Raw genomic sequence first — 23,482 nt, 5'->3', positions numbered from 1 at the left:
CACGGAGATTCATATTGTTGGCTAAAGGAATTCGAACATTGGTTGAAGAATATTACTCTCTGATACATATGAGTGCAATTATGGGCAAATCTCAGAGTTCTGATTTCCTCTACTTGGGTTGTGATTCCTTTTCTAAATTCCCCATTCATTTCCTGTTTTGCCTGTTCTATGTAAACATTGAAAAGGAGAGGTGATAAACAGCAACATTGCCTACTCCTGTATTCTAGGTATATATAAAAGAAGTGTTTCCGTATGTTTTAATATAAGTTGTGAATAAATGAAGATTTTTTTTTGCTATTTGCTTTACGTCGCACTGACACAGATAGGTCATATGGCGACGATGGGATAGGAAAGGCCTAGGAGTTGGGAAGCGGCCGTGGCCTTAATTATGGTACAGCCCCGGCATTCGCCTGGTGTGAAAATGGGAAATCACGGAAAACCATCTTCAAGGCTGCCGACAGTGGGACTCGAAGCCACTATCTCCCGATTACTGGATACTGGCCGCACTTAAGCGACCGCAGAAGATATTTTTTTAGAAGTGCTTACGGACGAGTCAGTCATTGTTTCCAGTAACATGTAACAAGCCTCTAATCGTATCTTCTCAATCGTAGCTCACTTCGTCGACTTCTTAACACCCCTAGTGATACTGGTTTTGCGCTTTATACAGCTATTCTCACATTTTCCCATTCCTCATCTTCGATGTCTTTTCCTCTTATACTATTTAGCTGGTCATTTGATGTTTGAGGGCCGGCTTCTATCCTTAGTCGTTCCTGTCCAATCTGTATTTCTAATAATAATAATAATAATAATAATAATAATAATAATAATAATAATAATAATAATAATAATAATAATAATAATAATAAAATTATTAATAATAATAATAATATCAACATCTAAATCATTAATCACCGTAAGTGACTAGGTCGTGGTATGTATTTGCCTACATATTGTAGAAAATCACACTCATATATGGAATATGACGTGAAATGGGACAGTTGTAGAGTCAAAGCTTATAAAAATTAATAAAAATGTGTTCTGTCTGAAGAGATAAATTTATATTTTTTGGTACGTTTTCTGTATCTACATTTTAGAAACAATTCCCTCTGCAATATTTACGTTTTCTATTATACATAAACTGTGATTAACTCCGAAGAGAGCCAAATGCCAACACTGCACATAGCATTGTTAGAAAACATAAGGATGAATCAGTTTACCCTCAAATTAGGAAATATGTGAAAATATAAAACATATTCAGTGATTGCCCTTAATATACGTCAAGCTAGGTATTGTAAAAAGTGTTGTAGTCTCTGTTCTTATAGTTTGTATCGTTAACCTCAGGACTATCATTTTCATTTTCTGTATGACCACTGTCTCTTCGTATCTAAATTTTAGAGTTCAAATCAATTCCTAAAATGAATGTCACAAATTCCTTCTGAAACATCATGATAGGTAAAGAATCTTCGTTTGACAAACAATAACTCTTGTGTTTCAGGAAATTCAAGTTATAGATAGTGTTTTGACAAAATTCCACTACTTTGTGTATGCGAAAAAGGAAGCTGTCAAAGAGAAGGAAAAGAGAGGGAGTACTACCTGACTCTTAGGCTTCTTCGGAAAGTGTTTACGATGAGATATTCGATTTTTTTGGAACAAATGGAACTTGAAGGCAGATGTGATATTTAAAACATTGTTTTACTTGCTGTTGGAACACTAAAACTTAGTTGGCAATTTGGGAGATACTGATAAAATCCCCGCATATAAAACAGAGTTCAATGACAAGCATGAATTAAAATTAATATAACTGGACTGTGCTGGGACATAGTAATAAACATCTTGACAATTGAATTGATTATTAGCATTGATTTACTTGGTGCACTTAGAATTATTTGCAATTTTTTTCCTTTTAAGAGAACTCATTGTCCATTATTACCTATTTTCAAGATCTATCCCTGCTGTAAACTATTTTAAAGTACATAGCACGCTTCAAATGACTGTGTTCCACCTGTCTCCCAAATAAGTTGAGAGGGATAAAAGGAACTACGAATCTATGGAAGGCCTTGCTTCGGGCTTCTCTAAGAGAAACAGTGGTATTGTGTCTTATTCGGATTGGCCATGACATAGTAAGGCACTCCTATCAACTGAAGGGTGAACGCCCCCCGTGTCTACTTTTAGCGGTCACCTAACCGTGGTATACATCCTTACAGAGTGAATGGACCTGGCCGATCTACGCCACAGTCTACAACTCCCGAGGGCCATTTCCCTCATCCTGCGAGATGATGAGCAGTCAGCAGACCTCGTCATCCTGTTTATGATGGATAGTGGTCTTTTTTATCGTGTGTAAGAAATGTCCTTTGTATTAGAGTATTTTTGTTAACTAAGCTTTTATCCTATTGAATCTATTTCAGTTCTTGTTTGCGTATTATAATATGTTATTTTAACTTCTAACTTGAATGATATATACTTCTGTACTTCAAGGCAATGTCTTTTTCCCTTGTAACCTATATTTTCTCTATTTTTATTAGAAAATAAGGCATTGCGAATTATATCCACTGATTTCTTTTTACCTCAAAATCAATTTTCAATATCATTTATTTTAATTCTAGTCAGATATTTTAAAATTTTAATTATCATGTCATTTTGTTCCATCTCGTACCATTAGGGACCGATGATCTAGCTGTTAGGCCCCTTTAAACAACAAACATCATCATCATCATCATCATCATCATCATCATCATCATCATTATCACCGTCATCATCAATGATCCTCTTTCTCTTCAACACTAGATCAACTCTTTAAAAATAATTATAAACGAAATTGTAGATTTTGTTTATAAGTGTAATATTCATTGCGTCTTCTTACGTTGACATTACAACACTGCGTTATACCGTATGTTCATATATAGGTGACTTCATATTAAATTTGTGCTTAACAAAGCAATGCACGAATACTGAAAGATTTCCGGTTTCCCTTCCAATGTTGTTCCACTGGCATTCCATTATCACTGATCATCTTTAAGAAGGAATTTGACGTTCTTCACAAGTGAAAAAAACAAAAACAAATATAGCTGCGTTTTCGATACATATAATTTTTGCACTATATTTTCTCAAGAGCTGTACTTTCATTGAACTTTGAAGAATTCGCCTACATATGACAGCACTGCTCACAACTTCCATTTTGTTATTGTGCCTTGAAATACAGCTATGTGACTATGCTGAGAGGAGAAATGCTGACCCGCAGAACATGTCTCATTAAAACGAAAATCCAATCAATTATATAGTTGATTCAGTACTGAACCTCACATGACAGAACCCTTCTGGTCAGAGATCAAAGGTGAAATATTATCACATAGCAGTTTTTCTAGGCGCAAAGACGATATATTAAGGACACTTTCGAAATATTAGACATCCCTTATACTAGCGCTTGCCTTAATTAACTATATTTATTGAAAAGCAATTTGACTAAAAATAATGTAATTCGTTTTACGTCCCCATAACTACTATCGTAACGGTTTTCGGAGACGCCATGGTGCGGAAATTTCGTCCCGCAGAATTTCCTTTACGTTCCCGTAAATCTAGCGATATGCATTTTAGAATACTCCGGAATCGTTCAGTTACCTCTGGGCTGAAGAGGCATTGCACCCAACATTTTGGGCTCGGAAAATCGGAGCAAATTGACTCTGATATCACATTCGATTAGAACTGCAGCAAGAAAATGATTGCATTAAAGAGGCCAGGGAATAGTCCCGACATGGGATAAAATTATGAATTGAGGTTCAGATAAGAAAACGATTTTTGTCATTATTTTAAGCAAGGAACTAAGTAGGCGAGCAATATTGTAGTTTTAAGTGATTGTTGATACTGTCCTTGAAGCCACGGAACCACAGAGTTTACATGGAATCCAAATCACAGGGACGCGAATTTGCTTTTCAGAAATCCAACTTGCGTTAACCTGGATTCAAACCTCGGGCACCTTGATCCAGTGACCATATCACTCGAATACCACGCCCTGTATTTTTTTCATTTAGCTTTGACATGGTGGTTATCAATGTAATGCGACAACCTGGGTCTTTAGAAATTTGCGTATCCATACTGCATATAATTGTAGAAAGGATTTTAAATTGTGACTGAACGTGAAGAATTATTTGTAATATAAAGCTAAAGTGTTTGGGAATACTCGAGATAATCACACGCAAGAAGTGACTGAAATTCACCGTCACGCGGGTTCCTAACATTTGGCTTATAATATCTTTTGAGGTTTGTCATACATTACACAGCAGTTGTAGTTGGTATACCAAAATCAATTGTCTTTATATAAGATACCATTTGGAAGATATATAGGAAGGACAACTGTGCTGAATGCGTTACGTAGTTGTGATGGTGGTCCTTGGATGGCGCCACGTGCTACTAATGGATATCTGCATATCGACACGTGATGAGTAACGTTATCACGGGAGCAATTTCTATTGTTCATTGAATCGTGAAAGTTCAGCTGGATATTTCATTCAACAGCCCACATGTCACCACAGAGTCAAAGAAATCCTTAGGTGACCATCTTATCACAATATAATATTGTAAAAATATCAACAAAGCTTATAATATTAAAATGGTTCTTACCAAAAATTATCATTTCCCTATATCAAGTTAATTTATCGTAATCCAGTAGACTGGAGCTTGAAAATGCTGCGAATATGATTTACAAATTAGTATTTCCAGGGCTAAAATGATGTAAGTTGGGAAAATAACGAAATGGATATTATACTGGGTAGGGAAAAAAGAACTGGAAGAGGTAAATAATTTTAAGAACTTTAGGATGTGTATTCGCCCAAATTATAATTTAGTAAGTGAAATTTTACCTCGGTGAGCTTAAAGTTACAATCAACTTTATCTATATATATAAAGTAGCTTGTCCTGACTGACTGACTGACTGACTGACTGACTGACTGACTGACTGACTGATTCATCATCGCTGACCCAAAACTATTGGACATAAAGAAATTAAATTTTGGGGATATATTCATATTAAGATGTAGGTGCTCGCTAAGAGAGGATTTTTGGATATTCCGTCGCTAAGGGGGTGAAAAGGGGGGTGAAATTTTAAAATGAGTGTGTCTATATCTCAAAACTTTAAAAGTTTACAGATGTGAAAATTGGTATTTAGAATCTTCTTTAAAAATAAGGAAACACTTATTTTTTGTTTTCAGACAATCCCAATAGGAGGGGTGAAAAAGGGTGAAAAAGTGGTTGAATGCCTTTAATCCGGATACGCTACTTATATCTCAGAAACTGAAGATATTACAGACCTCAAAATTGGTACTTTTGATCGCTGTGAAAAACAAAGAAACGCATATTTTTTGTTTTTGGAAAATCCAAATAATGCGAGGGTGAAAGGGGGGGTGAATTGTTAAAATGAGTGCATCTATATCTCAAAAGTTTTAAAGTTTAGAGATGTAAAAATTGGTATTTAGAATCTTCATTAAAAATAAAGGAACACTTATTTTTTTGTTTTCGGAAAATCCCAATAGGAGGGGTGAAAAGGGGTGAAAAATGGGTTGAATGCCTTTAAAGAGAATACTTATATCTTAGAAACTCAATATATTACAGACCTGAAAATTGGTATTTGGGATCTACTTTAAAAATAAAGAAACAGTTATTTTTTCGTTTTGGGAAAATCCAAATAATGGGGGTGAAAAGGGGGATGAAATTTTTAAAATGAGTGTATCTATATCTCAAAACTTTTAAAGTTTATAGATGTAAAATTTGGTATTTAGAAATCTCCTTTAAAAATAAAGAAACATGTACTTTTTTGTTTTCGGAAAATCCTAATAGGAAGGGTGAAATGGTGAAAAATAGGTTGAATGCCTTTAATGAGGCAACTTATATTTCAGAACCTGAAGATATTACAGACCTGAAAATTGGTATTTGGGATCTACTTTAAAAATAAAGAAACAGGAATTTTTTCGTTTTTGGAAAATCCAAATAATGGGGGGTGAAAAGTGGGTGAATTTTTAAAATGAGTGTGTCTACATCTTAAAACTTTAAACGTTTACAGATGTAAAAATTGGTGTTTAGAATCTCCCTTAAAAATAAAGGAACACGTATTTCTTTGTTTTCTCTAAATCCCAATAGGAGGGGTGTAAAAGGGTGAATAATGGGTTGAATGCCTTTAATGAGGATACATATATCCCAGAAACTGAAGATATTACAGAACTGAAAATTTGTAAATGGGATCTCCTTTAAAAATATAGAAACACGTATATTTTTGCTTTTGGAAAATTCAATTAATGGCGGTTAAACAGGTGTGGCAAATTGGGGTGAATTTTTTGAAAGACTATATCTACAGAATATCTGAGAAGCGTAAAATGTTACAGACATAAATAGTGGGTATTTGGAATCTCCTGTAAGTGTAAAGAAACATAGGTGATTTGTCTTTGGAAACTCCACTTAAGGGGAACTAAAATGGGGTGAAATTTTAAAATGAGAATTTCTACAGTATATCTCAAAAACTTAACATGTGCAGAAGTGAAAAATGGTCATTTTTTATCCTATTAAAAATAAAGAAAAGTGTATTTTTAGTTTTCGGAAATACAACTTGGGTAGTGGGGGGTGGGGGGGGGGTAAAAGTGACTGAAAATGGTGTTGAATTCTTTTAATTAGGCTACTGATATCTCAAAAATGAAGATGTTACACACGTGAAATTTTATTTTTGGAATCTGCTTTAAAAGTAAACAAACACGTACCTGTATTCTCGGAAAATCCAATGAAGGATATTTGGAGTGTTAAAGGATAGAAAAAATTAATTGACTTAATTGTATGAGAATACATACATCTAATAAAAACTAAAGTTGTTACAGACGTGAAAATTGGTATTTTGATCTCCTTTAAAAACAAAGAAAAGCGCGTTTTGGGGGGGAAACAATCTTGGGGGGGTGGAGTGAAAAGGAGTTGAATTCCTTTCATGAGGACACATAAATAAAAAAACTGAATAATTTAGAGTGGTGATAATTGGTATTTAGAAGATCCTTTACTATTAAAGGAACAAGTATTTTTTGCTTTAATATCACTTTGTGAGGGAGGGGGGGGGGAGTGTGGAAGGAAGTTAAAAACGTGAATTATTTTTGATACTTATATCTCAAAACGGAAGGTAATAAATGTGAACATTGGTATTTGGAATCTCCTTTAAACATAAAGGAACACGCCTTCTTTTAATTTTTTGGAGGGTGGGGGTAAATAAACTTAACGGCGGTGGGGTGTAAAAGGAGGTGAGACCAATTCATTTTACTGTTCATAATGTACTTATAAGGAGCCTCCGTTGCTCAGTCGGCCTCTCACAGCTGGGTTCCGTGTTTCAAATCCCGGTCACTCCATGTGCCATTCGTGCTGGACAAAATGGAGGCGGGACAGGTTTTTCTCCGGATACTCCGGCTTTCCCTGTCATCATTCATTCCAGCAACACTGTCCAATATTTCATTTCATTTGTCACTCATCGATCATTGCCCCAGAGGGGAGCTTCGGCAGCCGGCACAATTCCTATTGTCGCCGCTAGATGGGGCTTTATTCATTCCAGCACTGATCCTGTCGAATGATAGGAAACAGGCTGTAGACTTGCGATATACTTATTCTGATCATAAACCGATCATTTTTAATCTTTCCTGGGTTCTTTTTCAACAGCCATATTTTCCTTCGGAGAACGTTCTTAGATTAGAGTAGATTCTCCTGGCATATAAATAAAAATTTAAACACATTTGAAATAAACGATAGGAATGAGATTGGCCGTCAAATTGTTCACCTCTATAATAAGGTCAATAATACACGGAGGTATGTCATTCGTATCGCCAGAAATTCCGCACACTTGCCTACGCGCAACAATGGTGCTGGTCACATTGTTAGCAATGACAATGGCAGCAGATGTATTTTTCCGCCAAGTAGCGGTCTTGCATATTGCTGTGGGGTCCAGAACATCAATAATAATAATAATAATAATAATAATAATAATAATAATAATAATAATAATAATAATAATACCTAAATTCAATTAATTTCAACCACCCTAACAATAATAATAATAATAATAATAATAATAATATCCTGGACCGTCGTCAAAATGTGCGGACCGTGCTGGAAACGGGTCCTGGACGGGTAATGACTACGATTGCAGTCCGGCCGCCGGTTTAGTACCGCCAAGGCACCTAAGAGGACAGCACGCCGGATCTCCTCAAGGATTTGATCCACATTAAAAATGCTTATAGGAAAGCATGGCTAAGATTTAGGAACCCAACTGACCGGGTGGAATACCTGGACCTAGCCCGGGAAATACGAAATCGATTGCTGGAAAGAAAGATAGAAAAATGGGAGGAACGTTGCGTAATCTCTCAGTAAACGAGTCAGATCACGAATATCGGCGGGTTGTACATAAAACGATAAGCATTCAATTATAAATTTCAGTAAATTACCGTAGCGAAGCACGGGTATCTTGCTAGTTTAATCATAAAGGAACTGAGCTCCCAGCCATAATTTTCCTTACAATGGTCTGGCTTTTGCCACTTTATAGTACAAGGGTGAAATCTGGGTGGATTCATGATAGCTTATTTGATAAACAGGAAGTAACAGACACTAAAGTAGCTAGAATAATTACTGGTACATGGAAGAGGTGACAATGGCAAGAGTACACTCACGAAGGGAAGGCAGAGGCTGCTAGGAATGAACACTTGTCTATGAAGACACTTCGATGATGGGGCCACGTGAGACTAATAGATGAGGATGGGTTACTTCAGAGATTATTGGAATTGGCCATTGAGTGTAACAAATACAGCAAGTGATCTGCTGTAGACCAGGATACCAAATTTAATGGATTCAATATAAGAGCTGTAGAACTAGAGAAACCTTAATGCTAATTGCAAATAAAGGGTTGTGGTGGAGCTCTGTTCAGTCTGAACGCTGAAAAATATAACATGGCACCACGTGCTACTAATGGATATCTGCATATCGACACGTGATGAGTAACGTTATCACAGCAGCAATTTCTATTGTTCATTGAATCGTGAAAGTTCAGTTGGATATTTCATTCAACAGCCCACATGTCTCCACGGAGTCCTTAGGTTACCATCTTGTCACAATAAAATATTGTGAAAATATCAACAAAGCATATAATATTAGAATGGTTCTTACCAATAATTATCATTTTCCTTGCTCGGTATTTATTTGTGTTCCGTAGCTGCTAGCTTGTGCTTGGAAGATAGTGGGTTCTAACCCCTCTGTCAGCAGCCCTGAAAATGCTTTTCCGAGGTTTCTCATTTTCACATCGGGCACATGCTCGGGCTTTTCGTTAATTAAGGTCATGGTCGCCTCCTACTGACTCCTACCCCTTTCCTGTCCCATAGTCACAATAAGGCCTATCTGTATCAGAATGATATAGACTAACACAAATTATAAGAGAAAATGGTTTCCATATCAAATCATTTTAATCACCTGATGTTATGTTCCAATACAGCAATATCCGGGAGATAGTAGGTTCGAATCCCACTATCGGCAGCCCTGTAGATGGTTTTCAGTGGTTTCCCATTTTCACACCAGGCAAATGCTGGGGCTGTACCTCAATTAAGGTCACGGCCGCTTCCTTACAACTCCTAGGCCTTTCCTATCCCATCGTCGCCATAAGACCTATCTGTGTCGGTGCGACGTAAAGCCCCTAGCCAAAAATACAGCAATATAATAGTGTATTTTTATGAAGTTCAATGGGACTCTATTGTATTTAATCCACATGAAGTATTAAGTTTCATATTAATGACAGGTATGATCAGATATATAGGAGTCAGTAATTTCATCAGAAATTCGTTGAAAACTGTCACAATCTAGAATTTACTACGGAATAAAATGAACACTATAATAACTTACAATCATTCTATCATTACATTCCTTGCAGGTCGTCGATAACAGCACCATATGTTATAAAGACTATCCCTCAATGTTTCCACGATTTCATTGAATCATCTTTGCAATGTTTGTGAGTCTTCACTTCGACTCGTTCTGTGAATATCATAGTAATAGTATAAGTGTGTAAACGTGCTTCCTTTTGACAAAAGAAAATTCTCTTGATGAAAAGCCCCTTTGATAACAAGCAGACGAGTTAAAAATCCCACCACATTTCAAGTATGTGCAGTAATCTCCTTAAATACCGTTTGTTAATCCGGAGACTCTGCCTTTCCTATCCCAAGTCCTCCTCCACGTTCTCTGAGATGACTATGTGGCTGGTTGAAGAAATCTGCACATGTATTAGTTTTTAGATTATGTCATATAATCTTGGATTGAATGTTAATTTAATTGTTCATTTCCAACACCTACAACAATCTGTTGTAACCCAGATGTTTAGAAGATACAATAAACAAAACGAAAAAGCCCTAGATGCAACAACTCATTAGGGCCTCGACTTACCAAGACAACTACAACCCAGATAGTTGTCCTGCAGGTACTGGAGACCCTGTGGCCATCTTAATAACGTTCTCAGCCGTATTGTTTGGCTTTCATGACCGAGTTAGAAGGTACACATCGTTAAATAATTTGGTAGCGAAATTAAATAAGCAACTCTGAAGTTTTCTAGATTGCATCAGCAAATCATCAGGATCAATTTGTAGGATCGACATATAATCGTATCGCTTAGTATTCACACACGGAAATTGGTATTCAGATGTTTACCCCAGAAGGAGAATAAGGATATTTACCTTTCCATTATTTCTTGCTCCAAAATTATTGACTTTAGCCGTAACTCAGGCAGTAAATTTTAATCAATCTCAACCTCAGAATTCGAACTGTAATACCTAAACTTCGGTATATGATCTCTCCCATTCTATGCAAAGTAACGGCATGTAGTACTTATAACTGCAATAATTAGTACGGAATCGTCTAATCTATCGTCTATAACAAAGGACATAAGTATGCATATTAAGTTTCAGTTTCAGTCAGGATATATAGAACGGGTAAGTCAACAGAATAGCTCTGATTATTTATAAGATTTCGTGAGATCACCAAAGTTAAGCAGTATGGGACGTGGTTACCACTTCGATGGTTCTCACACATCCTGGATGTGCAATCCAAGTCCTCCTAGTTAGAAAGGGAGTGGAGATGAATTGGCAATCATAAGAAATAAACTTCGGCTCAAGATTCTTAACCAGTGCCGACTAGCCAAGCTAGCGGCAATGACTAAATCACCAGATACCAGATTTGAATATTTTACTACGTTGTTATAATTCTCGTTGAAACAAACAAACAAAAAACAAACACACACACGCACGCACAGAAAGGTGTAGAGTTTTTGTATTTTCTAAGGTGGACTACAGGGTGGTCTGTAGATGTTAGATATCAATATGAAGAGCGTATGTCATCCTCAGTTTTGCCTTCATGGCCGAATATCCTGCTGTTCATATCAAACACTTCGCCAGTTTCGCCTCGTGAATCTGAATGAATTATGTTCCAACCAGGATTGACAAACGGTGTGCAACAAAACAAACGGTACTGAAACAACCAATGTTCAAAACATAAGTTTGCGACACTAGTAACATGTACGGTGACGACCACAACAGGTATCTGTGTAATGCAGCATGTGTACAAAATGTCCACATTCACGTCTCAGGCATTGTTCATAACGGTCTTGTAGATTGTCAAACACGTGGAAGAGCACAGCTTGCCGTAATAATTCAATATAATAATAATAGTAGGCCTAATAATAATAATAGTAATAAAAACTGTATCTTTTCTCGAAAGTCCTGGACATTCCTGTGATAGTCATCTGACCGGAGAACGGATTCGTTCTTTACAAAATTTAGTTACCAGGAATCTACTACGCTGTATAGTAGGGGCAGATGTGATGCTTCTACGTGGCGCGTCCCAGGTGGCCGATAAGAGGTCGTCACCGTCTTTCTGAATTATAGTCAGTGGATTTCAAACTGTTATCACATTTTTCTCATTTTATACCGTTGGGGGCCGATGACCTAGTTGTTAGACCTCTTAAAACAACAAGCATCCTCCTTCTCCTCCCCATCATCACCATCAGAAAAATCCAGTTAAAATTTCAAATGATATTAGCAAATTATTCTTCTTCTTCTTCTTCTTCTCCTTCTTCTTCTTCTTCTTCTTCTTCTCATTCCTTTCGCTTTGGCAAACGTCAAGTTTTTGCCGGCGGACTTGAGTGAAATAAAATATCTCTCCCGGACAAAACATATAACCCTCTGTGGGTGGGGGATGCAGACGAAGAATATACCCACAGTATTCTCTGTCTATTGTAAAATGCATCTAAAAGGGGCGACCAAAGGATGCTGAATTTTGAACCATGGGATTACCTGTGATTAGTACCATCACACGAGGAACACCATGAGTCCACTGTTCTTGATTCGTACCAATATGTAAGGAATGCCATGTGGCTGTGGGTGGATCACTATGAGTTTACAGTACCTGTGTATAGTATCCGCCACTATGACGGAGGCTCCCCTCTGTCCGGGTTCGGCTGGGACACCCCAAGCAAGTAAAAAGAGACTGTAATCGCTGGGGTGTTTCAACATCTGGTTGTAGACATCATGGGTCTGCGTTTCGAGGAGCACCCACGGATCTGGAAGTTTCCTGTGTTTAGTACCACTGTGTGTGCGATGTCGTGGGTCTGTGTTGCCTGTGATTTGTACACACTATGTGAGGAGCACCACGGGATAGTATGGGTCCTTGTGATTAGTACCTCTATGTGACGAACACCATGATTTTGCGTTGCCTATGAGTGGCGCCATTATGTGAGAAACACCAGAAGTCTGCGTTACGTGTGCGTAGAACATTACCTGCGATCAGTGCCACAATATGTGGAACACCGTGAGTCTACATTACTTGTCATTAGTAACGCTACTTGAGAAATACCATGGTTGTACTTTCCTAGCGAAAAGTACCATTATGGGGGGACGTTGACCTGGAAGACAACAAGCATCACCGATTTAGGATTGTGCTTTGGAAGCAGCCCCTTGATCAGTATTTCCCATTGTTTTAAGTTATCTTCTGGGTAGGTGGGGAATTTCGAGTCGGATTCACTGATTGTTTTAAGTTCATAATCATTGTTCATCTTCCTCTTTTTGAATTCTCATCAGTGGATTGATTTTGGAATTACTTAATATTGTGAGTTTGATCCGCTGATTATTATACATCCATATTCATCTATTCATTCTTCATCACAGAGTTTTGAATTCTAGTCAGTGGATTTTAAATTGTCATCATATTTTTCTCATTTTATACCGTTAGGGGCCGATGACCTAGATGTTAGACCGCTTATAACAACAAGCATCATCCTCCTCCTCATCATCATCATTATCATAAAATTTCAGTTAAAATTTCAAACGATATTAGCAAATTCTTCTTCTCCTTCTTCTCCTTCCTTTCGCTTTGGTAAACTGAGGAGAAAGTTAATTCGTATCGGCTTCGTTTCTTCTGGTATTTCCCCTTCTCCAGTACTCTTTCATTGTAATACTATGCAACCTACTTCTATCTTCTGTCCATGATAATTTTGTTCTGGACCTAGTTCTGTCCTGAAAACCTGCGCAAGCCAAAATTATTTGATTTAAAAATCACTCGGTTGTATACCTGTGGTTTCTGTACTCCCATTTCTTCTAAATAAGTACGGTATTTACTGATAAGATCGAGTGGCCATAAAATTCTATACAAGCACAAAATTAGTTCCTGACGAATGTGAGTGCCATTTTTGGCGAGATGTAGTGTTTAAAGTACACTGTGTCTTCTGATATGGGCTAGATAAAAATGTGTTACATTCATAGGCCGGTCTCCGTCCCAGCCTTGGCTTTCACAATATTAAAGTGACTGACGTACGAGTGATTCAAACAAACCCATTCCTTATGCATCAGCCCCTGTTATAGTTGGTATGGAAATGTCGCTCGTTGGTGCATGCATTTCAGTGGGATTGGTAAACTGATATATAATAGCATATTCTGTCTCGGCGAGGAAAGCAACGGGACACTACCTCGCTCCTCGTTTCCCTGGAAAGCCTCTTCAGTGACACCTAAGCTGTCGATGACAGCTGATGGTGGAGTTTTTGAGAATCAAACCAGCCTTCGGTATGAACACTAAACATTAAACGAATGCGTTAGAATTAACTGTTAAGAAGTTAAAGCATCGGATGCCGGTAAGAGGAACGAGTGTGTGTGTGTGTGTGTGTGTGTGTGTGTGTGTGTGTGTGTGTGTGTGTGTGTGTGTGTGTGTGTGTGTGTGTGTGTGTAAAACCTTGTCCCGTTCATTTACGGGGTCGCGTATGAAGTGAGATGAACATTCGTAGCGAGTTTTTACAACTAGATGCTATCTTTCAGATTTACTTCAACAGAGGGTGAAAGACATGAAATGACTGACGTGTTTTATGATAGTAGTGAACCGTATTAGGTAATAGTTCATATATCTTGAAAGAACGGAAATGTGAGTTGCATAAGTTCAAATATGGGCAAGTCACGTGTAGAAATTGAGCTAGATGGAGTTACTTGTAGGTCAGGGAGAGACAGAGATTGATGCAACCATTTGCAACAGGAAACATTGCTACCAAATAAACCAGTCCAAATTCACAACTTCCAGGACCTATACCATATGATAATAAGAATGTATTTACGCCTGAGGTAATGTCTGTGCAGATGTGATTTTATCCATAATTATGTAACACAAAGAGCCCTTATTATATTATGATAATGTTTATTCCGTAAATATTTAATAATTTCAATTGTCTGTTGTGTGGTTGGAGGGCCATTGACATTTTCTTGTATCAAGGGGAATCCCAGACGTATAGCGTCATCTCAAAAGGTTGGAGTTGAGTGGGAAGCGCGTGGCGTCATTCTCATCCAGTGATGTACGAAGGTACAATGTACACGTTTTATCAACAAGTTGTCGGACAGTGAAACAAAGTATTAGTTGAAGGAGTGTCGGAATTATGCTGGTAATTAACAGTTTCGCGGAATGAATTAAATAGTTGCCAGAATTAAAGTCAGCTGCATATGAACATGCTTGAAACTAGGCTAGCTCCCTTAATTAGAAGCCATCTAGTAAGCGGACTATTTTCCTAGTCGCAGATATCACTAATAAATATCCAATTCCTAGGTTTCAGCAGTGAGCAGTGAAGTGTACGTGCTAACCGAAGATCAAGACGGAGAAGAAAGAAGAAACCAAGCCGACGACCACACCATGAAGTTACGAGAATCGACTCATCAGATTTCCGTTGTTTTGGGAGACAACGTCATGATGGACTAACTTAACCCTGTAACGACTCGGCGGGGGTCGCAATGATCAAGTATAAACTGCTTGTTATGCATGAGATATATACTAGATTCAGGTCAGGGCCCTACAAATTAATTATAAATAGTAATGGCAAATCATTAGCCCTCGAGGGAATTTCCTTTAATTCATTTTGTCGTATAATTTTACTTAAATGTGTTTGAGCCCTCAGTAAAGATTTTCAGTTATATATTTCTTTGATTAGTTAATTATGGGCATTGGGAATTATAGGAATATCGATGGCCTAGAATGAAAACCTCGTATCTCACAAAGTTCTTCCTGTCCATTATTTCCCTTAAGACTGGTCACGCCTCCCAGCCACACATGAATATGCAGTCCATCAGAACATTGTTCGTTGTGTTCTTTATTCCTATGCCGACGTGTGAAGGAAAATGAACCTTACCGTACCGTACTACAGGAGAGTATGTCTGCGTGACGTATTTACTAACTCCTAGAGTATAAGTTTTATAAGGTTCATTTTCCTTTACGCGTCAGCACAGGAAAATAAACCCAACGAACATTGTTCTGATGGACTGCATACCCAAATGTGGCTGGGAGGCGTGACCGGTCTTAAGGGAAATAATGGATAGGAAGAACTTTTCGAGATACGAGGTATTCAATCTAGGCCATCGATATGTCATGTTTTTATTGTAGTACATTTCTTATAGTATCGGGATGACACGTGGTAGATAAAGTGTGAAAAATTCTTTTATTAAATAAAGGTTCCAATTACTGACGTTGAACTGGAGACTTTCAGCTGATTGAAAGTGATTTGAAATAGTTTTCTGGATGACATGTGTGTGTGTATTAATTTCAGGATGCTGTTGGCTATCAAAGCTGAATCGCCGTTGCATTAGTAACGGCCATCAAGATTGTGTTTGGGAAAAGCAAGGGTCTGCTCGAGATATAAAGGAGGATATACTGGATGTGAGGTCATGAAGGGCCAGTGTGATATGATAATGGAATAAATGCTAGCCCAATGTGCACTATGAGATGATATAAGCGCAGTATTTAGGGAAATGAAGTTAGTATGTGAGAGTATAAAAGCGAGACTTAAAAATAAAGAAACTTGCAGGTTGGAGATGAAGTGAGTTCTCTGCTAAATAATAAATGAAATCCAGCGGATGAGCTGTTGAGTGAAGAGAGATATCTCTGTATGCGTGCATACAAGAAACAACCCTTGAGTTTAACCCGCTAAATGAGATAGAGCATTGTTTATTTAGGCACGGGAAACAACTGACTGACAGGTTATTGGAGACTTGCCACACATGTTATCGTGGTAACATCATCACGAGTTGAAAAAACAGAGACCCAGTTCGACTCGAGTGGACGGAAATTCACTAATATACTACAAGTGTAAATATTTCTTGTATTTTTTCATTTTTTGTAGTGATCTTATTTTATTTTCTTGTGTGCAGTGATGTTCCATATGGTATGTGTTCTCATTGTCATTCAATTTTGTGTTGTTAAGGGAATCTGTAGACCGATTGTTACATTATTGTTCGAGAGGTTTCTGTGTGTCTTTATTTGTAAATAAACACAGGTCACTTACGAACTTCGGCGTTCTTTTTCCTTTTTTTTTGATAGTTGCTTTACGTCGCACCGACACAGATAGTTCTTATGGCGACGATGGGATAGGAAAGGGCTAGAAGTGGGAAGGAAGCGGTCGTGGCCTTAATTAAGATACAGCCCCAGCATTTGTCTGGTGTGAAAATGGGAAACCACGGAAAACCATCTTCAGTGCTGCCGACAGTGAGGTTCGAACCCACTATCTCCTAGAAGCAAGCTCGTAGTTGCGCGCCGCTCACCGCACGGCCAACTCGCCCGGTCTTCAGTGTTCTTTTGGAATGTATATTTTTGGCGCAGGTCCCAAACAAGTATTTATATTTGTGGATCATATATTTTCGATATTTGTAATTAAAGGCCGGTATTGAATCTAGCTATCTCATTAAACTATTAAACTAGCCCATACGCCATTCGCAGTCTTAACTTGACTTGACTTGACTTGACCACCACTTCTTAAGACGTTAAGCGTTCGTATTGCCATGGAAAGGACTTCAGTATTTTGGGTCCGTTATCCATATTTTTTTTTCAAATGGCCATGATACCGTCATGTATGTAAATAAAATTTGTTTGTGATTTTTATTCAATTTTTTAATCCTTTCATATGTTTTTATACGAAATAAATTTATTCAATTCAGATTTATGTTGAATTCTCATTCATAATTTGCTGTCTTTTTGTGTTGGTATTTAGATAGATTTTTGTAAATTATTTTTTGAACAGTACCACGAGCTCTCCACTTAGCTAGGCCGAATTAGAGAGTGGTACAGTAGGAAAGGAGAGGGTGAAACCAGGTGCTGGCACATAGCCTATACCTGTCGAATAGCAGCAGTTGGTCTACTCAAGGCTTAACCTCTTCATATGATGGACGAATCGCCATGAACAGTGTCACATGTCCTCACCCTATTTGAATACTGTGTAGAGGCTTGGGACTAAATCCAGCACTACAGTGATTAGAGACATACACCGAATGAGTATACCACTACATCTCCTATCCAGTCGGCCAACATTCTGATTGTGAATTGTTTTCGACTAACAGGACTGGAACTGGCTAAACGCAGTGTCAGACCGTATAGACATGACGCCTTAACGATCATGTCTACCAGGTGGGCTACATTAATGGTACCCGCGTATTATAATAACTCGCGTCCGGCTCCATGGCTAAATGGTTAGCGTGCTGGCCTTTGGTCACAGGGGTCCTGGGTTCGATTCCCGGCAGGGTCGCGAATTTTAACCATAATTGGTTAATTTCGATGGCCCGGGGGCTGGGTGTACTGTACGTGTCGTCTTCATCATCATTTCATCGTTATCACGACGCGCAGGTCGCCTACGGGAGTCAAATCAAAAGACCTGCATCTGGCGAGCCGAACATGTCCTCGGACACTCCCGGCACTAAAAGCCATACGCCATTTCATTTCATAATAACACTCATTCAAGACCTGCATACTGATCTGTTCGAATATTATCAGATTGTGACACTGCCTTTAATATCTATTGAAGAATTACAACGTTTAGGACGTAGTCAATTCAAGGTCTGTAAAGAAAACTGCTCCCGAGCGAGATGGCATGCAGATAGTCACCATAGCGATGCTGAATCTTAAGAGACTCTTGGAAATCATATTCGTTAGATTTCTGAACCTCATAACCTAATAAATCCCACAATAGTTAAATGAACTATCTTCTAGTTATCATTGTTAACAACTATACAACTTTTCTTCATCTATTGTTATACCTAGAGATAATGTACTCAACTTTTCTTGTATTAAACTTTATAAACGTCACTCTAGCATGGATGGTTTCATTTTAATGTGTCATACTTTTACATCTCTGTTTACTTATACACACAAATACAGATATTCTTACAAGCGCGCCATATCCTTCCTCATCTTTCTTTGTTGAGTATGAGAAATCATAGTGTGGATTGTCGTCTCACCGTTCCTGAAGTGTCTCTTAATGCTGATTCCTTCCTGTATCAGCTCTTCATTCTCTTGGGAGTTATGCAAGTGTTCTTATTTCTCACATGGTGATTATCTGGTACTTGCTTTTAATTCAAAGTATAAAACGGTACTGCTACATAACATGCTCCGCAAAAAAATGTCAAGTTTGTAATGCAATAATAGAGAGAGAGAAATGCATTTCTTCCTGCCCCCCCCCCATCCCCCACCATTTGTAGGCTGCTAAAAAGACAAATATTACATAAAAAGTTCATTGACAATTATAAGGGACGTGTAAAATATGTCTATAAATGATTGGTATACCATATTATAGCCTACTTAGTACTTAATAAATATCGTATCCAGTAATAATATTGAAACCCCATGAGGAACTCCTTATGAACAAAGATATAGCTAAGGGTATACATGACGTCTTCCTACAGTTAACCAGCCTTTCATGGATGTTAACCCAATATCCTTAATAAATTGGTTATCCAAATTAATTTATTGTATCACCCAGACAGAAAATCTGGATATGTAAATTTCAAGAAACTGGAATGTTATTTCTTCCAATATCTAACGCAAATAAACAGTCATCATCATCACCATCCTAAACCATCTGCAGTTTCCCGGGTGTGGTAGCAAAAAAAAAAAAACAGTAATACATAAAATTTTACAATCCGTGCGTGTATTTTTAGTGAAGGTTGTCCCATCTTCACCCTTCCTCAGTACTGCGTATAGCCTTCTTCGGCACTGAACAGGTCTCTTATACGCTTCGGCATGCTCGAGATCATCACCTGAACGTCATTCTGTGGATGAAACTCAAATTACATCTGAGCAGCTATGATGAGGTCAGAGAGTATCTGTGGTGAGACTGTGGACGATGAAATATAGCATTTCAGCCTGTCCAATGCAAGCCCAATATGTCCACAGAATTACCAGGTCAGTTCATATGTTTGATATCAAGTTCATGATATTTCACTCTGATGCACTTCGATAAGGATGAGCACTGTCATTGATGAAATGACTTCAGAGTCATATACGTCCATAAAGGGTTGTAAAAATGATAGAAGAATTGCATCAGTATAATGCTGGTCAGTTAACGTCCCTCGAATTGGTATCAAAGGTGTACGTAAGCCATACAAAATCCCTGTCCAAAATATTACACCACTAGGTCCAAATGCACTCGCCTCTTGAACATACTGGTACTTCACAGCGTTCTTTACGTGTACACACCCTTAGTCGTAATTTATCTGGCCTAAGTGGTACCCGTATTTCATCTGGAAACATGGCATTACGCCATTAAGGATCTGAAAATGTGGAGAAATTGGTCAAACAAGTTATGTTTATCGGACAGTGTAAAGACAACAGAAAATTCAGTAAGTTGCGATATTTGTAATGGATATTATAAAATATAAACATTAAAGTTTTATTCGCTGACTTAATATTTTATTCATGATATTTTCAATGCTATTGGCTTTACGTCCCACTAACTACTTTTACGGTTTCCGGGGACGCAGAGGGACCAGAATTCAGTCCCACATGAGTTCATTAACGTGCCAGTAAATATACCGACAATAGGCTGTCGTATTCAAGTACCTTAAAATTTTAGTTATCATAGAAATGATTAATTTTATAATTATTTCTTTTAACGATGGTAAAATTTGAACTTTTGAGTATTATAAGAAATAAACATTACTGTGCGGATACACCTAACCAGGACTTGATAATTCGCGTGTTTTAATTCTTGGTATTCATAAATTTAACATCAATAGAAGGGGAAATGATTAATGGAGTTGATTAGACTTTTACTAAGATGGATGAGGTTCGGGTCCCTAGGGAGAGATATTTGTCTGGAAACCAAAAGTGAGCCACTGACCCCAGACAACACCGGGTAGCCGCATGCCAAGAGTCGTAAAGTGTCATAGCTAGCATACGAGTTTGATCCAAATGGCATTTATGGCACTTAAGAACAATACGGTAAAATATATCATTTTTACATTGAACAAGTAGTATTCGGCTGATGAGGTTATTTTCAGGTGAATCTGCTTGACGAACTCAATCTAGGTTGAAATGATGTGCAAGCCTACCACATTGTAGGCCTGCTCTTCGTCAGTGGATTAAGTAATTTAGTTAGGAATTCGCTGGAGTCAATGAAACCTGTGAAAAAAGGACATTATCATCATCGACTAACTGAACGAAAAGTATCGGTAAATTTCTAACATATCTAACTACCAAAATAACAAATGGATGTTAGCCATTAGCAGCTTATACAAATCTTCAATTGTTCCATATAAAGTTGTATCTACTTCTTTGAATATTATTACTAGCGAACACAGCAGACACCTTCTCATTGGCAATCAACACTATAAAATATTTATGAAATGTTGCAGTGTCTTACGAGGTTAGCGTAGTTCAGGGATGACCAGGTTCGATTCACGACCATGAAACTATGACGTGAAGCAACTATCACGTACTGCGCGGGAGTACTTGTCTGTATTTTTTATGTGTTCTGATCTCAACAACATTCTTTGTCACAGTGACTGAATCCATCAGTCATCACAGTACAGTCAAATTCTGCCATTGTCATATTTTATAAAACGTAAGAAGGATCCTGGCGATATTTAAAAGGACGGCCTGAAAGTTTGGAACGGATTGGACTTAGATTCAGGAGACCAAGTATTAATAAACGTGCTGTAAAAACCTAATTTTAGAATTCTACAAGTCATCGTCTCACTTATTTAAGCTCAAGGTGAAAGTTGGAATAACACTAAATACATGTCATATCCATCCATTTCTTCCCAAACCTTACCCCAGATTAATTTCACCACACCTACCAGTACGGTAAATATAATTTAACAGATTATCAGGGTACAATGCACGCTGTTCACTGAGTACTGAGCGAGTTGTCCATGCAGTTAGGTCGCGCAGCTCTGAGCTCGCACCTGGGAGGTAGTGAGTTCTAAACCCCATGTCGGCTGCCCTGAAGATGGTTTTCCGTGGTATCCCATTTTCACACCAGGCAAATGCTGCAACTGTACCTTAATTAAGGCCACGGCCAACCTATTGCCAATCCTATCCGTTTCCTATCCCATCTTCGCCATAAGAACTGTCTGTGTCGGTGCGACGTAAATTAATTAATTATAGTAAATTACAATAGTAAATAATATTATTGTTTTTCATAATAATAATAATAATAATAATGCTAATACCCATCCAAAGTAATAACTAAGAGACTACAGGTTCACGCTCTACATGGACCACTTTATACATTACCATTTAAAATTGGTCTTAAAATAGCTGTAATTGATACATTATCAGTCTGTTGAGTTGTGTAATGGAAGATATACAGTACTACAATGGTTCGAAAAATTCTCTTTTTTATTGTACACTACTTTTATAGCTTCCGAACTGTACTTCAGCCGTGATCGTTACAAAAAGCATTGAGGATTCAAATTATAAATAATTTCTAGACAACATGTACGATGGTGTTCAACATCTCACTCTGAAGAGGAAGGGAAAAGAATCTCATTTCTGCATGACGTCATCATGTGATGCTATGGAGCCACCATCTGGATGTACGAAGGTCACCGAACGGTAGAATGTCGCGAGAGATGAAATTTGATTATTCTCAGTTAATTCTAAAAGTGGGAGCCTCCGTGGCTCAGACGGCAGCGCGTCGGCCTCTCACCGCTGGATACCGTGGTTCAAATCCCGGTCACTCCACGTGAGGTTTGTGCTGGACAAAGCGGAGGAGGGACAGGTTTTTCTCCCGGTACACCGGTTTTCCCTGTCATCTTTCATTCCAGCAACACTCTCCATTCTCATTTCATTGCATCTATCATTCATTAATAAATCACTTTGGGAGTGGCGACCCCATCGTACTAACAGCCTATATCTACTTCGTTCATTACATCCCTGACCCGGTCAATGACTGGAAAACAGGTTTTAGGTTTTCATTTTTCAATTCTAAAAGTATACGCCAAAAGGAAGAGAACATTTGAGAAAACTGTGATGGGAAAAAGTTTGAAAACTTTTTCTTTTTCCAAAAATATAGCACGATATGGGCAATAGATGATTGAGAAAACGGTCGAAGACACACTCAAACACACTTTTCAGAAATCCGAAATGTCGACGAAATCGAGCATCAAAACTCTAGCTGGATGCATATAAAAGATATGGTGGCTTAGCGACGTGGGGCACGTTCTGAGATACTGGAACCGTAGCCTAGCATATCTACAATTCCGGTGCTGGGAAATGATTTGGAACTCATGAATGTGAGTAATAATAACCCTGGTGATGGCGAAGCTCTGGTGCACCCACCGAAGCTCTAACGACTCTGCATGGTACGAATCATTTCACTTTCACCCATAATATTTACGTCGATCCCATTCTACTGTTACTTCTCAAATAAGAGACCGAGTGTACATCGAATTTGCATTGAAGATGTGTATTTTTTTAAAATGAAACGTCCACAGTAAAATTTCGAAACCTTACCGACTTTATTTATATATACGTTGTTTCGACAATAATTATTACCCGGCACATATTCAGCGTCAACATATTCAACCCCGAAACAGCCCCGTTCAATTATTATTTTTTACATCCCACTTTAGGTCGTGAAATTCGAAGTGCGCCTTACGTATGGGACCTTGTAGAAATGTGCCTTTACGAAAACCTATCGGATCGCAGATACCACAAA

This window comes from Anabrus simplex, chromosome 3 (assembly GCF_040414725.1).
Source record: "Anabrus simplex isolate iqAnaSimp1 chromosome 3, ASM4041472v1, whole genome shotgun sequence".
Classification (NCBI taxonomy): domain Eukaryota; kingdom Metazoa; phylum Arthropoda; class Insecta; order Orthoptera; family Tettigoniidae; genus Anabrus; species Anabrus simplex.
The sequence above is the reverse complement of the archived record's forward strand: the minus strand, read 5'-3'. Positions refer to the sequence as shown.